The sequence below is a fragment of the Saimiri boliviensis genome, chromosome 1 (genome assembly GCF_048565385.1).
Source record: "Saimiri boliviensis isolate mSaiBol1 chromosome 1, mSaiBol1.pri, whole genome shotgun sequence".
Classification (NCBI taxonomy): Eukaryota; Metazoa; Chordata; class Mammalia; order Primates; family Cebidae; genus Saimiri; species Saimiri boliviensis.
This window is the reverse complement of record NC_133449.1, coordinates 132,961,360-132,977,399: the sequence shown is the minus strand read 5'-3', so window position 1 is coordinate 132,977,399 and position 16,040 is coordinate 132,961,360. Positions and strand designations below refer to the sequence as shown.

At 41.8% G+C, this 16,040-nt stretch overlaps 1 protein-coding gene across 1 annotated transcript in view; it reads left to right on the top strand.

Moving 5' to 3' along the window:
• Positions 1-16,040, top strand: part of CDH13 (cadherin 13) — a 1,266,064-nt gene that overhangs the window by 11,997 nt on the left and 1,238,027 nt on the right. The window lies entirely within an intron of this gene.

Here is a 16,040-nt window from a genome sequence, read left to right as displayed (position 1 = left end):
TTACAACAAACCCACAGCCAATATCATACCGAATGGGCAAAAACTGGAAGCATTCCCTTTGCAATCTGGCACTAGACAAGGATGCCTTCTCTCACCACTCCTGTTCAATAGAGTATTGGAAGTTCTAGTCAGAGAAATTAGGCAAGAAAAAGAAATAAAGCTTATTCAGTTAGGAAAGGAGGAAGTCAAATTGTCTCTATTTGCAGGCAACATGATTGTATATTTAGAAGACCCCATCATCTCAGCCCAAAATCTCCTTAAACTGATAAGCAACTTCAGCAAAGTCTCAGGATACAAAATCAATGTGCAGAAATCACAAGCATTCCTATATACCAATAACAGACTTAAAGAGAACCAAATCAATAACGAACTGCTAAAGAAGCAAAGAAGGATATTATATAATGATACAAGGATCAATGTAACAAGAAGAGCTAAAGATCCTAAATATATTCACACCCAATAAGGGAAAACCCAGATATATAAGATGTATAAAGAGACTTAGACTCTCACACAATAATAGTGGGAGACTTCAACATCAATATTAGATAGATCAATGAGACAGAAAGTTAACAACGATATCCAGGACTTGAACTCAGATCTGGAACAAGTAGACTTAATTAACATTTATAGAACTCTCCACTTTAAATACACAAAATAATACACTTATCACATCACACCTATTTACAGGTTTAAATGAAATATTGGTTGGCTGCTTGTTAGTTATTTTCTTCCCTCATTTTTTTTATGTCTGTATTATTAAGCACAATTATAGGCACACCCATTTTTAGACTGCATTCTAGCCCGGGCAATAAAGCAACACCCCCGATCTCTCTCCCTCTCCCTCTTCCTCTTCCTCTTTCTTTCTCTCCTTCGTTCTTTTTTTGTTCTTTTTCTTTCTTTCTCTTTCTTCTTAAAAAAAAAAAAAGAAAGAACAAACTGCCATTCACAATTGCTACAAAGAGAATAACATACCTAAGAATACAACTAACAAAGAACATAAAGGACCTCTTCAAGGAGAACTACAAACCACTGCTCAAGGAAATAAGAGAGGACACAAACAGATGGAAAAACATTCCATGTTCATGGTTAGGAAGAATCAATATCATGAAAATGGCCATACTGCCTACAGTAATTTATTGATTCAACGCTATCCCCATTAAACTTCCTATGACCGTTTTCACAGAACTAGAAAAAAACCACCTCAAACTTCATGTGAAACCAAAAGAGGGCCTGCATAGCCAAGATAATCCTCAGGTAAAAGAACAAAGCTGGAGGCATCATGCTACCTGACTTCAAACTGTATTACAAGGCTACAATAATCGAAAAAGCCTAGTACTGGTACCAAAACAGAGATACAGACCAATGGAACAGAACAGAGGCCTTGGAGGCAACATCACACATCTACAACCATCTGATCTTTGACAAAGTTGACAAACACAAGCAATGAGGAAAGGATTCCCTGTTTAATACATGGTGTTGGGAAAACTGGCTAGCCATGGGCAGAAAGCAGAAACTGGATCCCTTCCTGACACCTTACACTAGAATTAACTCCAGATGGATTAAAGACTTACACATAAGACCTAACACTATAAAAACCCTAGAAGGAAACCTAGGCAAAACCATTCAGGACCTAGGCATAGGCAAGGACTTCATGACTAAAACACCAAAATAAATGGCAACAAAAGCCAAAATAGGCAAATGGGACCTAATTAAACTTAAGAGCATCTACACAGCAAAAGAAACAGTCATTAGACTGAACCAGCAACCAACAGAATGGGAAAAAAGTTTTGCAATCTACCCATCTGACAAAGGGCTAATATCCATACTCTACAAAGAACTAAAACAGATTTACAAGAAAAAAAAATAATAAACCCAGTCAAAAGTGGACAAAGGACATGAACAGACACTTTTCAAAAGAAGACATTTATAAGGCCAACAAATATGTGAAAAGATGCTTATCATCGCTGGTCATTAGAGAAATGCAAATCAAAACCACATTGAGATAACATCTCATGCCAGTCAGAATGGCAATCATTAAAAAATCTGGAGACAACAGATGCTGGAGAGGATGTGGAGAAATAGGAACACTTTTACACTGTTTGTGGGAGTGCAAATTAGTTCAGCCATTGTGGAAGACAGTGTGGATTCCTCAAGGACCTAGGAATAGAAATTCCATTTGACCTAGCAATCCCATTACTGGGTATATATCCAAAGGATTATAAATCATTCTTGTATAAGGCCACATGCACACGAATGTTCATTGCAGCACTGTTTGCAATAGCAAAGACCTGGAACCAACCCAAATGCCCATTGATGATAGACTGGACAAGGAAAATGTGGCACATATACACCATGGAATACTATGCAGCCATAAAAAATGATGAGTTCCTGTCCTTTGTAGGGACATGGATGAATCTGGAAACCATCATTTTCAGCAAACTTACGCAATAACAGAAAATCAAATATCACATGTCATCAGTCACAGGTAGGTGTTGAACAATGAGAACACATGGACACAAGGAGGGGAGCATCACACACTGGGGTATGTTGGGGGAGGCTAGGGGAGGGACAGTGGGGTAGGGAGGTTGGGGAGGGATAACATGGTGAGAAATGCCAGATATAGGTGACAGGGGGATGGAGGCAGCAAGCCACATTGCCATGTATGTACTTATGCAACAATCCTGTGTGTTCTACGAATGTACCCCAGAACCTAAAGTGCAATTATATATATATATATATATGTGTGTGTGTGTGTGTGTGTGTGTGTGTATAATACAAACATTAGTGGGGCATAGTGGTGCATGCCTGCAGTTCCAGCTACTCGGGAGGCTGAGATGGGAGAATCACTTGAACCCAGGAAGCAGAGGTTGCAGTTTGAGCTGAGATCCTGCCACTGTACTCCAACCTGGGCAATAGAACGAGACTCTGTCTCAAAAGAAAAGAAAAAGAATTAAAGTTGGTAATGCACACTGGCACTTTGCACAGGTAATGTATACAAGTACTTTGCATGATGGTACTTTGCACAACCAGTATTAGCTGCTTTTTGTGATGTTGTCCTGGTAAAAAGGAGCTGGTCCACCCGTTTCAGAAAAGGAAATAAGGAGTCCAAAGGAGTGCAGAACTGAGTCAACTCTCCTCTCCTGCTGCCCCTCAAAATGTTGTTCACCTTTACATTACTTGTTAGTCTTCAAGAATTTCCAGATCTCATGCCATTATGCAAGTATCGGATCAGTAGTTTCTAGACATGGAGATTTTATAGCTCTGTATATGTCTACATCGGAGAGCAGTTTTAAGGATTAAATACAATATTGTGTGTGGGCACTTACACATATATAATTCCAGAGAACTTAAATGGGCTTGTCAACTTTTGCCAATTAAGGACATTCAAAGACAAACACCACACCACCATCTACTCTCACCACTATTTCATAGAAGAATCTAAAGTTACATACAGTGTTATAGATTTTTCGTTTCTTTTTAACATGAGTGGTTAGCTCAGGTGTTTGCAATACATGCTTCTGGGATGAGATGCCAGGATCCTCAGTTCCGATGTGGAAGAAGATAGTTTTTTTTTTTTTTTTTTTACACTTAAAGACACTGGCTGTGCCATCCAGGCACCTACTGACCAACTGACATTGGTCACAATGATAATAGTGAGAGTGTGTGACTGGAACACCAAAAAAGATCAGCCTGCATGCTGAATAAATTTAGCTCTGTGGCAGAACTCGAAATGTTGTCCATTTACTGAGGGTGGACAAAAATTTGATCTCTAACCAGATCTTGGGAATTGTTGGTATAGACTGTAGGAAACTGTCAGCTTTTAGAAAATGCAAGGCTCCCGGCAAGCTTCTCTGAGCAAGTGGGATAGGAAGGTGAAGACAGACCCCTCAGGGCTCCTGTTCTGAGGATCATCCCAGCCCAGCATGCTTTACAGAGTGCTCAGAGGTCAGGGAGCCTGTGTGATGGGATAGAGAAGCATGAACTTGAGCCAAGCAATTCAAAGTGGTTTGAAGAGATTACCAAGACTTATGTGTCCTTCGCTGCGGTGAGTAAGCAAGTGGTTTGCTGTCCCCAGAAACCAGCACCAATTAGTCACTGCACACCCTGAGGACATCTCAGACTTGCCAAGGCTGACATGAGTCTGGTCTTAAGTGGAAAGGACATACCAGCCTCTGGGAAGAGGTTAGATCTGGCAGAGAAGGGTGAGGGAGGGGGACTCAGCAGCATCTCTAACCTTCTATTTCTTTAGAGGGTGAGAGAGAGAGGTGGCTTCCATACAGAAAGGCCTGTGCACATCAGCGTGACAGCAGCTGGCTGGAGAGACGGCATGCTGGATGTAGCCTGTCAGATTCGGAGGGGTGGCTCTCCCACCCTCCTTTGAATAGAATTATCATTCCACATGGAGACCTAGAAGAAATAAAACTAGGCCCTTGAGCCACGTTCTAATGGATTGTGTGACTGTCACGAAACTATGGCAGGCTTTGGAACTAGACAGGCAGGATTCGACACTCCTGATAGAAGGATGTGTCAGTTGTGTAAGCCGGGATGGTTCACTTACCCTCAACGATCTGTCTGTATCCTCTTTGTCTCTTACTGCTCTGTCCAGCACTGTCCAGCTTCTGACAATTTCACCCAAGGAAATTTTGTGCAGTGTCTTCAGCATTCAGAAACCATGAATACTGAGGAAACATGACTGGTGGAAGATATAGTGAGGAGTGGGAAAGAAAACAAGAACAACAATATGGAGCCTTACCAATAAGGATCATCATTTTAAACCAGCCACTATCCACATGTGGCTACGGAGCTGCTGAAATGTGGCCAGTGAGGCCTGTGTGTCCTGACATGTGTTACACACGTAAAATCCCCACTTGATTACAGACACTTAAGATGAAAAAAAAGAATGTCACATATTTCATTAATAATGTCCTGCCCGGATTACCTCTTGACATGTTGAAATAATAGTATTTTGGATATTTTAGGTTAGATAAAATTTATTTTTAAAGTGAATCTCCTCTGTTTCTTTTTACTTTCTTTTCATGTGGCCATTAGAAAATGTAAGATCTGTATGCAACTCACACGTAATTGCCAGAAGTTCATTATTCCATTAGGCAGTGCTGGTCTATAGAATTAGGAGCAGTAGAAGGGGATGAGGAGAAAAGGTCATGACAAGGAGAGCCCTACTATTTGCCAGACACTAGGCCCTGCCCTGTGAACCTCTGGGCAGCCCAACATAAAATAGATACTGCTATATTTATTTTACCATTTTACAGATAAAGCTTCTGGAGAAGAAAGTATTTGCTCAGAGCCCACAATGAATAAGCGTCAAGTGACAATTCAAACTTGGGTGTTTGGACTCAACAGTTCAATGTCTTAACGGTTAATTATTGCCTTTGCCGCAGTTGGAGGTGCTCAATAATACGTGCCTTGCAAATGATTTTGAGGATTAAATGCAATGTTGTAGGTGAACACTTAGCTTAATAAGACCTCCATAAGTAAGGATGGCTGCTGTTCATATAAAAATAATAATCATGAGGAGGAGAAGGTGGAGGAGATGGAGAAGGAGAAGAAGAAGTAGGGAGAAAAAGAAGGGGAGGAGGGGAAGGAGGAAGAGGAGAAGCAGGGAGGAGGAGAAAGAGGAGATGAGTTATTGTCATCACCAGTAGTATGTGTCAGGTGCTATATTGGGCACTTTACGTGCGTTATGTAATTTAATGTTCACAGCAAGCCTAGCCAATATTCACCCGCCCTTTCCGCCTCTAATTTTTTCTGGTATGCATGTAGCAAAGTCCGCCTGGCATTTGAATATTTACTTCCACTTCACGACTCTTCACCGTGGTCTGATGGGTGTGTAGGAAGCTTCAGATGGCAAAGGGAGGTGCTGGCAGTGACTGGCAGCAAATGAGCAAACTATGGAGATGAGAGGGCGGGACAGAGTCTAGGTTTTATAAGGGAAGAGTGGCTGCCCTAATTTTAGCTTCTGATTCACCCAGGGAAATTTTGAGCAGTGTCCCTAGCATTCAGAAACTCTGAATACTAAGGAAGGTATGACCAGCGGCTGAAGATATCAGTGAGGACTGGGAAAGAAAACAAGAAGAACCACAATAGATCCTTACTAATGAGAATCGTAATTTTAAACTAGTTAAATGCCAATTGGAATGGAAGGTATTTTTCTTCAAGGAACTCTAGAAACTGATTTCATGCAATTGGCCTTGCCCCAAAAATAAGAGGAAGGAAAGCATACTTTAATTAGACTAAATAAAGAATCAAGCTTATGTGGGTTGTGGGGTACTTCCAGTCACACAAAAGCCTTGAAAGATACAAGGAAGGAAGTGCATATCTACCAGGGTCCTGGAAACTTTTGATAATAGAATTTATATCTGACACTCGTCAAGACACACAAGGGCACAACGTTAGTAAGTAAACCATCCCTGCTACTCTCTATCATATTCTGTTAACCCAAGGCACAGAGCCTCTCCTCATGAAAGACCAAGACAGATGTCCCCATCCTCCAAAGGTCGTGGATAGCAAGGGCAACGTTTGCAGTCAGACTTCATGCCAGACATGGAGCTCTACCTGGATGTTTGCTGTATGGCATGTCCTTGAATCTTTATGCTAACCCTCGGAAGTATTTATTTTTATCCCTCATTGTATAGGTGAGATTGAATTATTCTGCCAGGTCATTTAATTACAAGTTGGCAGAGCCAGAATCCTAAAGTAGGTTCATCTGACTCCCAAATCCCTGATGACTCTACCACGTCATGTGGCCTTCTCTTTCAATCCCACAGTCATGACTAGAGCTTTCTCCACCTACACCAATCACATGAAGGAGGTCTGGCTGCTGGGACCTCCCAGGGTACAGAGCTGATTCACTTCAATCTGCATCCAGGGGCGTGCCTTGGAGAGCCAGGATAGAGGGGGTGTAGGGAACTGCTCTTTTGTTAAACGCAACTTGGGCTTATTTGGAAGCAGAAAAAGAAAAGAAAGAAAGAAAAAAAAAGGTTCTGAAAAAGAATCATGAGTTGCTCCTTGTAATCTGTAAATTGAAATTAGATAGCTGTCAATAAATTCCTACTGTAGATATAAAATTCCACATATACATGAATATATGTATTTGCTCATGGATATAGGGTGTGTGTGTGTGTGTGTGTGTGTGTGTGTGTGTGTATAGTTATAGATATATAGTTTGGGTTATTGTATTTTTTTACTCTGTCTGTTATTTAGATAAAACCTAACTTTCCCTGTACAGCTTCCATGATGGTTAATATTGAATGTCAACTTAATTAAATTGAAAGATGCAAAGTATTGATCATGGGTGTGTCTGTGAGGGTGTTGTCAAAGGAGATTAACATTTGAGTCAGTGGACTGGGAAAGGCAGACCCACTCTCAATCTGGGTGGGCACCATCTAATCAGCTGCCCATGAGGCCAGAATAAAAGCAAGCAGGAGAATGTGAAAAGACTAGATTGGCTTTGTCTTCTGATCTACGTCTTTCTCCCATGCTGGATCCTTGCTACTCTCGAACATCGGACTCCAAGTTCTTCAGCTTTGGGACTCAGACTGGCTTGCTTGCTCCTTAGCTTGCAGAATGCCTGTCTGGGAACTCACCTTGAGATCTTGAGAGCCAGTACTCCTTAATAAACTCCCGTATATATATACGTCTGTCTGATTAGTTGTGTCCCTCTAGAGAACCTGACTCATACACTTCCTGAATAGATCCATTGCTGCCTCTTGCCCTTTTTATGAAATAAAATAATTAATTGATATGATTTAAATTGTTCAGGAAGATAATACATTCTACTCATCAAACATCTAAATAATTCCTCAAATGTGAAACCCCCTTTTCTCTTGCACCCCACTCCCTCCAAGCTGTCTGCTCTTCCCAGAGATACTGCTATCAGCTTAGTGTGCATATCTGTAGCTTTTTGTCTAGCATCTCATTTATAGGAACATATAGAAATATATGGTTTCTTTTTTCTATCAAAAATAGGTTCTTATGCTACATATTATTTTGTAACTTCTGTTTTTACATAACATGGCTTGTTTTCCTTGGTGGCTATATGCTACGCTAGAGAATGGAAGTGCCAGGATTCATTTAACCATCTGTTATTGGTGGACATTTAGGTGGTTTCTTGTTTTTCAGTGTTATGAGAGTAATTCTTTATTCTTTCATTCTAGGGAATGCTTGATATTTTACAGTCAACATATGGCTGAGTAAATATTTAAGATTTTATGTTGACATTTTGCTGTCAAGTCCAGAACTTATATTATGCAATTCACCTTTTGAATTTTATTATAGTATGTGTTACTGCTTTCCACGTCTTAGTGTGCAAGGCCACATCTATAAATGTTGACTGTCATTTCTAGATAATACAACTTCAGTTTTCATGGCTAAGAGCCCATAAGCAGTAGTGGCCCTGCCTTGGCTATGAGAGCCATGGTTAAGGATGCATAAATCTGAGAAAATAGAAAAATGGCATTTTGGGCCAGCCACTTTAGCTGTCGTCTGTCATCTCAGCACTTTGGGAGGCCAAGGCAGGTGGATCACTTGAGGTCAGGAGTTTGAGACCAGCCTGGCCAATGTGACAAAACATCATCTCTGCTAAAAGTACAAAAAAATTTGCTGGGCATGGTGGCACAGGCCTATAATCCCAGCTACTTGGGAGGCGGAGGCAGAAGAATCACTCGAACCCGGGAGGCAGAGGTTGCAATGAGCTGTGATTGTGCCACTGCACTGGCCTGGGCCACACGGTGAGACTCCATTTAAAAAAAAAAAAAACAAGTAAAGAAAAGTGGCATTTTGGAGATTTTGGGGTTCTATCCCTTCCTGTCTCCTCTCTAAACTCTTATCCAATTGAACATAGGCTTGAAGCACCAGGAGATTGTCAAGCAAAACATCTGATGTAGTATATTAATGAGGAGGCCAGTGTTCAGACCTTTCACATTTAGGGTCTCCTATTAGCCATGCTGGAGAACACAGCTTAGGCCTTAGGTCCAAGTGAGTGTTTTCACAGGTAATCCTTAAATCTAGACCTTGAACTCATCTTCAGCAAGTAGATTTTCAGCATTCAGTCCAAGCAAGTTCCCAGCCAGCAGAGTCTCCAGCTCCCTAGGGAGCCATCATCTGCAGGAGGAATACTATTACCCTGACTGCTCATCCATTCTTGGTCAGTGGCCCAGGGGATGTCGAACCTTCCCTTCTCTTCACAGACAGATTAGTCTGTGACCCTCCCATAAGAATGAATGAGTAAGGGGGTACACAGAACCGGAAGCGCCCAGTCCTGCTGTCTCCTAAGAAATGGGATAGAAATCCCTTCATGAAAATATGCAAGCAGGAGAATTGCATCTTCCTCAACATAGCACATAATCTGGCTTTCTAGATATCTTCCTTGAAATTACAGATTTTTCTAAAAAATCAGACTATTAATTTTTGTTTAATGTAATGAGTTAGTGGGCCCCCAAAAGATAGATGCATATCAGTATCTGCACCCTGTGAATGTTAGCTTATTTAGAAGAAGGCTTTAGCAGATACATTTAAATTAAAGATCTCCAAATGAGATTACCCTAGGTTTCTCAGGTAGATCCTAAATCCAGTGACAAATATCCTTATAAAAGACAGAAGATGCAGAATAGAATGGGATGTGCAGATGGTGGCTGAGCTTGGAGTGACGCTGCCATGAGCTAAGGAACACTTACAGCTGGAAGAAGCTGGAAGAGGCAAGTAGGGATTTCCCATTAGAGCCTCCAGAGTGAACAGGGCCCTGCTGACACCTTGATTTCAGATTTCAAGGCTTCAGAACTGTCAGAGAATAAATCTCTATTATTTCAAGCCACCCAGTTTTCGATTATTGCTATAGCAGCCCTAGGAAACTTACACATTTACCCTAAGAATGAAAGAAGAAAATGGCATTCTAGTCCAAATTAGAAAGAGACTATCAAGAGTAGGCTGTTCACCTGCGCTCTAAATTCAGCTGTTTCCTATCCCTGTTTAGAGCTGTAGTTGTTTTTCCCCTTGTTTATAATCCACTTGTAATTTTCTTTCATCCAGGCTTTGTTGGAGCTTATTTACCAATCCCACTGCTGAGGGTTTGCTCTGGCTTGTGCCAAGAGGCAGAAGGCACCTTGGGAGCTATGATTACCCAGCTCTCCTCTGCTTACAGGCTCCTCTAGGGGCATCTGGGTTTTTCTTTTTCTTCTTTTTTCACTTTTTTAGGTTCAGGGGCACATGTGTAGGTTACTTACATAGCTAAACTCGTGTCACAGGGGTTTCTTGCACAGATTATTTTGTCACCCAGGTACTAAGCCTATTACTCAGTAGATATACTTCCTGCTTCTCTTTTTCCTCCTACACTCTGCCTCAAGTAGGCCCCAATGTGTGTTGTTCCCCTCTTTGTGTCCATGTGTTCTCATCATTTAGCTCCCACTTATAAATGAGAACATGCGGTGTTTAGATTTTTGTTCCTGTGTTGGTTTGCTAAGCATAATGGTCTCCAGATCCTACAGAGGACGTGATCTCGTTCTTTTTATGGCTGCATAGTATTCCATGGTGTGTATGTACCATTTTTCTTTATCTAGTCTACCACTGATGGGCATTTAGGTTAATTTCCTGTCTTTCCTATTGCAAATAGTGCTTCAATAAACATGGATGTGTCTCTATGATAGAATGATTTCTATTACGTTGGGTATATACCCAGTAATGAGATTGCTAGGTCAGATGGTAGTTCTCTTTTCATCTCTTTGAGGAATTGCCACACTGATGTCCCCAGTGGCTGAACAAATTTACATTCACACCACAGTGTTGTCTTTTCTCCATGACCTCTCTAGCATTTGTTACTTACTTATTTATTTATTTGAGACAGAGTCTTGCTCTGTTGCCCAGGATGAAGTGCGGTCATGCGATCTCGGCTCACTGCAACCTCTGCCTCCCAGGTACAAGTGATTCTCCTGGCTCAGCCTCCCAAGTAGCCGGGCATACAGACACACACCACCATGCCTGGATAATTTTTGTATTTGTAGTAGGGATGAAATTTCACTGTGTTGGCCAGTCTGGTCTCTAACACCTGACCTCAAGAACACCTGACCTCAAGTGATCTACCTGCCTTGGCCTCCCAAAGTGCTGGAATTACAGGTGTGAGCCACTGTGCTGGCCTCATTTGTTATTTTTCACTTTTTAGTAATAGCCATTCTAACTGGTGTGAGATGGTATCTCATTGTGGTTTGGATTTACATTTCTCAAATGATCAGTGGTACTGAGCTTTTGTTTCATATGCTTGTTGACTGCATGTATGTCTTCTTTTGAAAAGTGCCTATCTATGTCATTTGGCTGCTTTTTAATGAGGTTTTAAAAAATATAAATTAGTTTAAGTTTCTTCTAGATGCTGGATATTAGACCTTTGTCAGATGCATAGTTGGCAAAACAGCATGGTACTGGTACAAAAACAGACACATAGCCCAGCAGAACCCAATTGAGAGCCCAGAAACAAGGCGGCACACTTACAACCATCTGACCTTTGACAAAGATGACAAAAAGAAGTAATGGGGAAAGAACTTCCTGTTTAATAAATGGTGTCGGATAACTGGCTAGCCATATGCAAAAGGTTGAAACAGGACTTCTTCCTTACACTGTATACAAAAACCAACTCAAAGTGAATTAAAGACTTAAGTTTAAAACCCAAAACTGTAAAAATCCTAGAAGACAATCTAGGCACTATCATTTTGGACATAGGCACCAGCAAAGATTTCATGATGCAGATGCCAAAAGCAGTTGCAGCAAATGCAAAAACCAACCAACGAGATCCAAGTAAACTGAAGAGCTTCTGCACAGCAAAAGGCTCTATCAGCAGACTCAGCAGACCACCTATAGAATGGGAGATAATATTTGCACCTGGTTTTTTGTGCATCATTGTTTGGTTGCCCCTCAATCTAACTCCTGGCTCTGATTTCCATACATCTGGGTTAAAGCAAAATGATAAGAGATAATGAAAACTTTCTACTTCTGCTGGTAGCCTGAGTTCTCCACAACAGTCTCCTTGTCTTTTTTTCCCCTTTAATTTAAGGCTTATAGGTACATGTGCAGAAGCAAAATACCACATGTTCTCACAGATAAGTGAAAGCTAAACAATGAGAATACATGGGCAGTCTCCTCCTATTTGGGAGAAATTGACTTGGGAAAGTTTTACCACAATGTGTCAATGAATTCAATTCTCAGTTCATCCACACTAGCCCTTCTGTCATTGTACCAAATAGCTTTGCTAAGAGTGAGCATCTTCAGCATCTTTTTAGCCTTCTTTGATCCTTTGTTGCCAATTGGGGCTTTTAAAAAGGAGTCAAGTTCTTCACCTTCTTGGTGAGAAATATATTGAATCACAAATTTAACAAAACAGAGCAGTGTGAAAACAGCTGTTCTAATGTTCAGTTCATCAAACTTGCATGAGGCTATTGGTGATCTTAACACTACTGGGGGAGAGATTGCTTTGTGGTGGATCATTCTAGCCACTAGAGGTGATGAGTATGAATCCCTTCACTGGCCTTCAGGATGTCCAGCAAGGCCAGCTTTATGAATGTGCCACCTATATAGTCACATAGCATTTGGTTTAATGCTCCTCTCTTGCTATCGTGAATTTCTTAATACGTTCTGAATAAGGAACCCCACAGTTTCATTTTGCACTGGGGCCCACAAGTCTTGTAGCCACTCCTGGTAGCCATCATGGATCTGGGGCATTGAAGTCCGTGGAGTGGCCATTTTCTGCAGTAAGCTACCTCCTCAGTTACCCGGCACATCATGGGTGCTTTCTTTGTTTGTTTTCCTGTTCAACAGACACTGTGGTCAGAAGACTTCAGGAAGCAACACTAGAAATTAAGCATAGAGGTTTGAGAAGCCATTTACCCCTCACCTCCCCCTTGGAGAGGTTTGGCAATGCTTGGAGACATTTTTAGTTGTCACAACTGGAGGTGCTACTGGTATCCAGTGGGTTGAGGGCAGGAATGCTGCTAAACATCCTGCAATACTCAGGACAGCACCTACCACAAAGAATTATCTGGCCCCAAAGGCCAACAGTGCTAAGGTTGCAAAGCCATGGGCTAGAGCTCTTCAAAGGTTATCCTTGTAACTGCAGCCTCAGAGACACCTACAACCTTGTTGGAAATGTGGATTCCCAGACTGCAGCCAGGCCTCCTTGAATCATAACTGGCATTTTAACACAATTAACATGATCCACAGGTGTCTTATGCATGTTAAAGTTTGAGAAGCACTGTGCTAGAACAAAACTTAGTCAGTCTGTGCTGAAGTTTCTGCAGCGTTGCTGATTGGGAGGTCTGCCCTAGAATGGGAAGGACCAAGTTTGGAACTAACAGGATGTATGTTGTGTGGAAGAAATGCCTAAAAAATGATTATGGAATTATCGGAAGAGAGGAAAAAACTGCAGTGGCAAACTAGCTGAGTACAGAGCAACAGGTCTGGAAGACAAGGCAGGAGAGGAAATGGGGGAACCAGTCCCTGGGAGGAGCCAAGGGCGTGGAGAACAGGAGGGACTGTGGTGTGAAGAGTGAGATGGGGCAAGTGGTTCTAAGAAGAGCTTGAATCCACATTGCATGTAGCTTATTTTATGGAAATGGGTAGCGAAGCTTATAAAGGAACCACACAGGCGAATACCTACGTTGAAAACCATCAGAAACCACCCTGTCTGGTTGTTGCACTGGACAGTGAGGTGGATGTTGTTAGAGTCTGCCTGTGTTCATTTGCTAGGGCTACTGTAACAAAGTACTGGGTGCCTTAAACAACAGAAATTTATTTTCTCGCAGCTCTGGAGGCCAGGAGTCCAAGATCGAGGTGGTTGTAGGATTGATTTATTCTGAGGTCTCTCTCTTTGGCTTGTAAATAGCTGGCCACTGGTCCTCATGCCTTCACGTGGTCTTCCCTTGTAGACTTCTGTGTCCAAATTTCCTCTTCTTATAAGGAGAGAGACCAGTCATACTAAATTTGGACTTGCCTGTATGACCTAATTTTACCTTAATTACCTCTCTTCAGGCCCTATTTCCAAATGCAGCCACACTCTGAAGTACTGGGGGTAAGAACATCAGCATGTGAATTTTGGGGAGACACAATTCATCCCTCTGCTTTCTGCCCCCAAGTACCCTTCAACATCCAGATCTTCCATACTCTTTACTGGGCTCCTCTCAGAGCCAATGCTGGACCTTTTGTCTGTGATCTTCCCATTGAAACACGAGGTTCAGTAGCTTATGGGAAGCCCAGCAGCCTATTAAATATTAAACAGACAGGCTCTGGGCTCTTGAAAGACAAAGTGAGTTGTGAGTCAAGTTGTGCTCTTCCCTCCAGAAGGCACTTTCTTCCCTCTATGGGTACACCACACAGAGGTCCCCCAGGTTAACCAGGGCAATTATTAGTAAATGGTTGGAGCATGGTTGTCTCAGTGTTCTGATGGATAGGTCGAAGAAGTATGAATGCAAATGCATTTTTAAAACACATTGCAGCTATTGTTGGGTGTAATGGAAAGTCATTAAGCACATTAGCTGCTGATTTTATAATCAAGTGCTAACATTTTCTGGAAGCTAACCTAAGTAACAGGAGATATTGGCCATTTGCAAAACATGTTTAAACAAAAAAGATTCAGAGACAAGAAGTGCCTCTCGTCTTAATTATTTTTTTGCATCATAAAAACCTCACAAACAATGCTTCTGCAAATGCATAATGGATGTGGAGCAGCTGTAGAAAACATCTCACTTCTTTTATTGGGAAACAATGTTTTACATTTGGTAAAAAAAAAAAAAAAATTCTGTCCAGCTGATCTTATTCCAAGGACAGGGTGAATCTGAGAGAGAAGTCTCTGTTGTCTGAGGAATGTCTATCTGTGTCCATCAAACACTGGTAAAACTTTAGAGGGAATCGCTGAAATTGTACTTGTTTTGCTATTGGTGTTGCTTCTTCAAGGTCATGTCTGGGTAGCTGCTAAGCCTGCAGGGGCGGGTGACTTGTTAAGCAGCATATCCTGCCCTTGATTTTCTTTCCTTATGGGTAGAGAGAGAACTTCTTTTTGTTCTCTCCTCTTTTCCTGAGCCTCTCACAGGTCATCAGCATCAGCCCAGACTTGTTTTTCTAGATGCCTAAGACAATATGACTGACCAGTCCAGACACTGTGTGCAGAGCTACCACAACGACTGAACTGATCACCCTCAGGCAGGTGGCACAGCCTGCCTTTTGAAGGTCTTAGATGTGAACCTGTGGCCAGGGTACTCTGTCCAGTGGGCCAGCAGTCAGCAACCTTGCTGTGGGACGCAGCAGCAAGTGACTCTAGTGTAATTTCTTCTATTGCACCACCATTCATTTGCCCGCATTGGTTGTCACTGACAAGTGGCCCTGGATGAACTGAAAAAAAACAACAACAACCAGTGATTAACCAACAAGCATCTGAGCAAGAGACATGGCCCAAGAGAAGAAGCCCTTTGGTTACTTTCCTTGAGGTGAAAGGGTTTTCAGCCTTCTTTGTTCACAAATTCTATGTTCTCCTGTCACCGAGGGAGTATCAACCCTGGGGAGGATTGACAAGTGTTTTGTTCACTTGCTTAATGTCAATTTATCCCTCAGAATTTTGCCTAGCTTTTCCCTTCTCTATTAAGTCTTACTCTAAACAGTTATAATTAACCAAACCATACTTCTGTGTGTTGGCCTCTTCCCAGGACAATCTGTCTTTATCCTGTATCAGGTGGCTATTGCTGTATAGCAAACCAACCCCAAATTTAGAGGCTTAAGTAACAGCTACTTACCATTATTTCTCATGAGTAACTGACAACTGGATAGTTCCATTGATCTGGTTAAGGTTCAGATGATCTGGGCTAGGCTCATTAATAAATCTGTGGTCAGTTCGCAGATCTGCTTGGAGACCATTGTTCAAGGATAGATGACCTTTGTTGGGACATGTCAGCTTTCCCTTGTGTATTTCTTATCTCTTCCTATAGGCAAACCTGGGCATGGTATCATGGCTGTGGCACAGGTCCAAGAGAGAAACAGATTGCTCAGGTACTGTATCA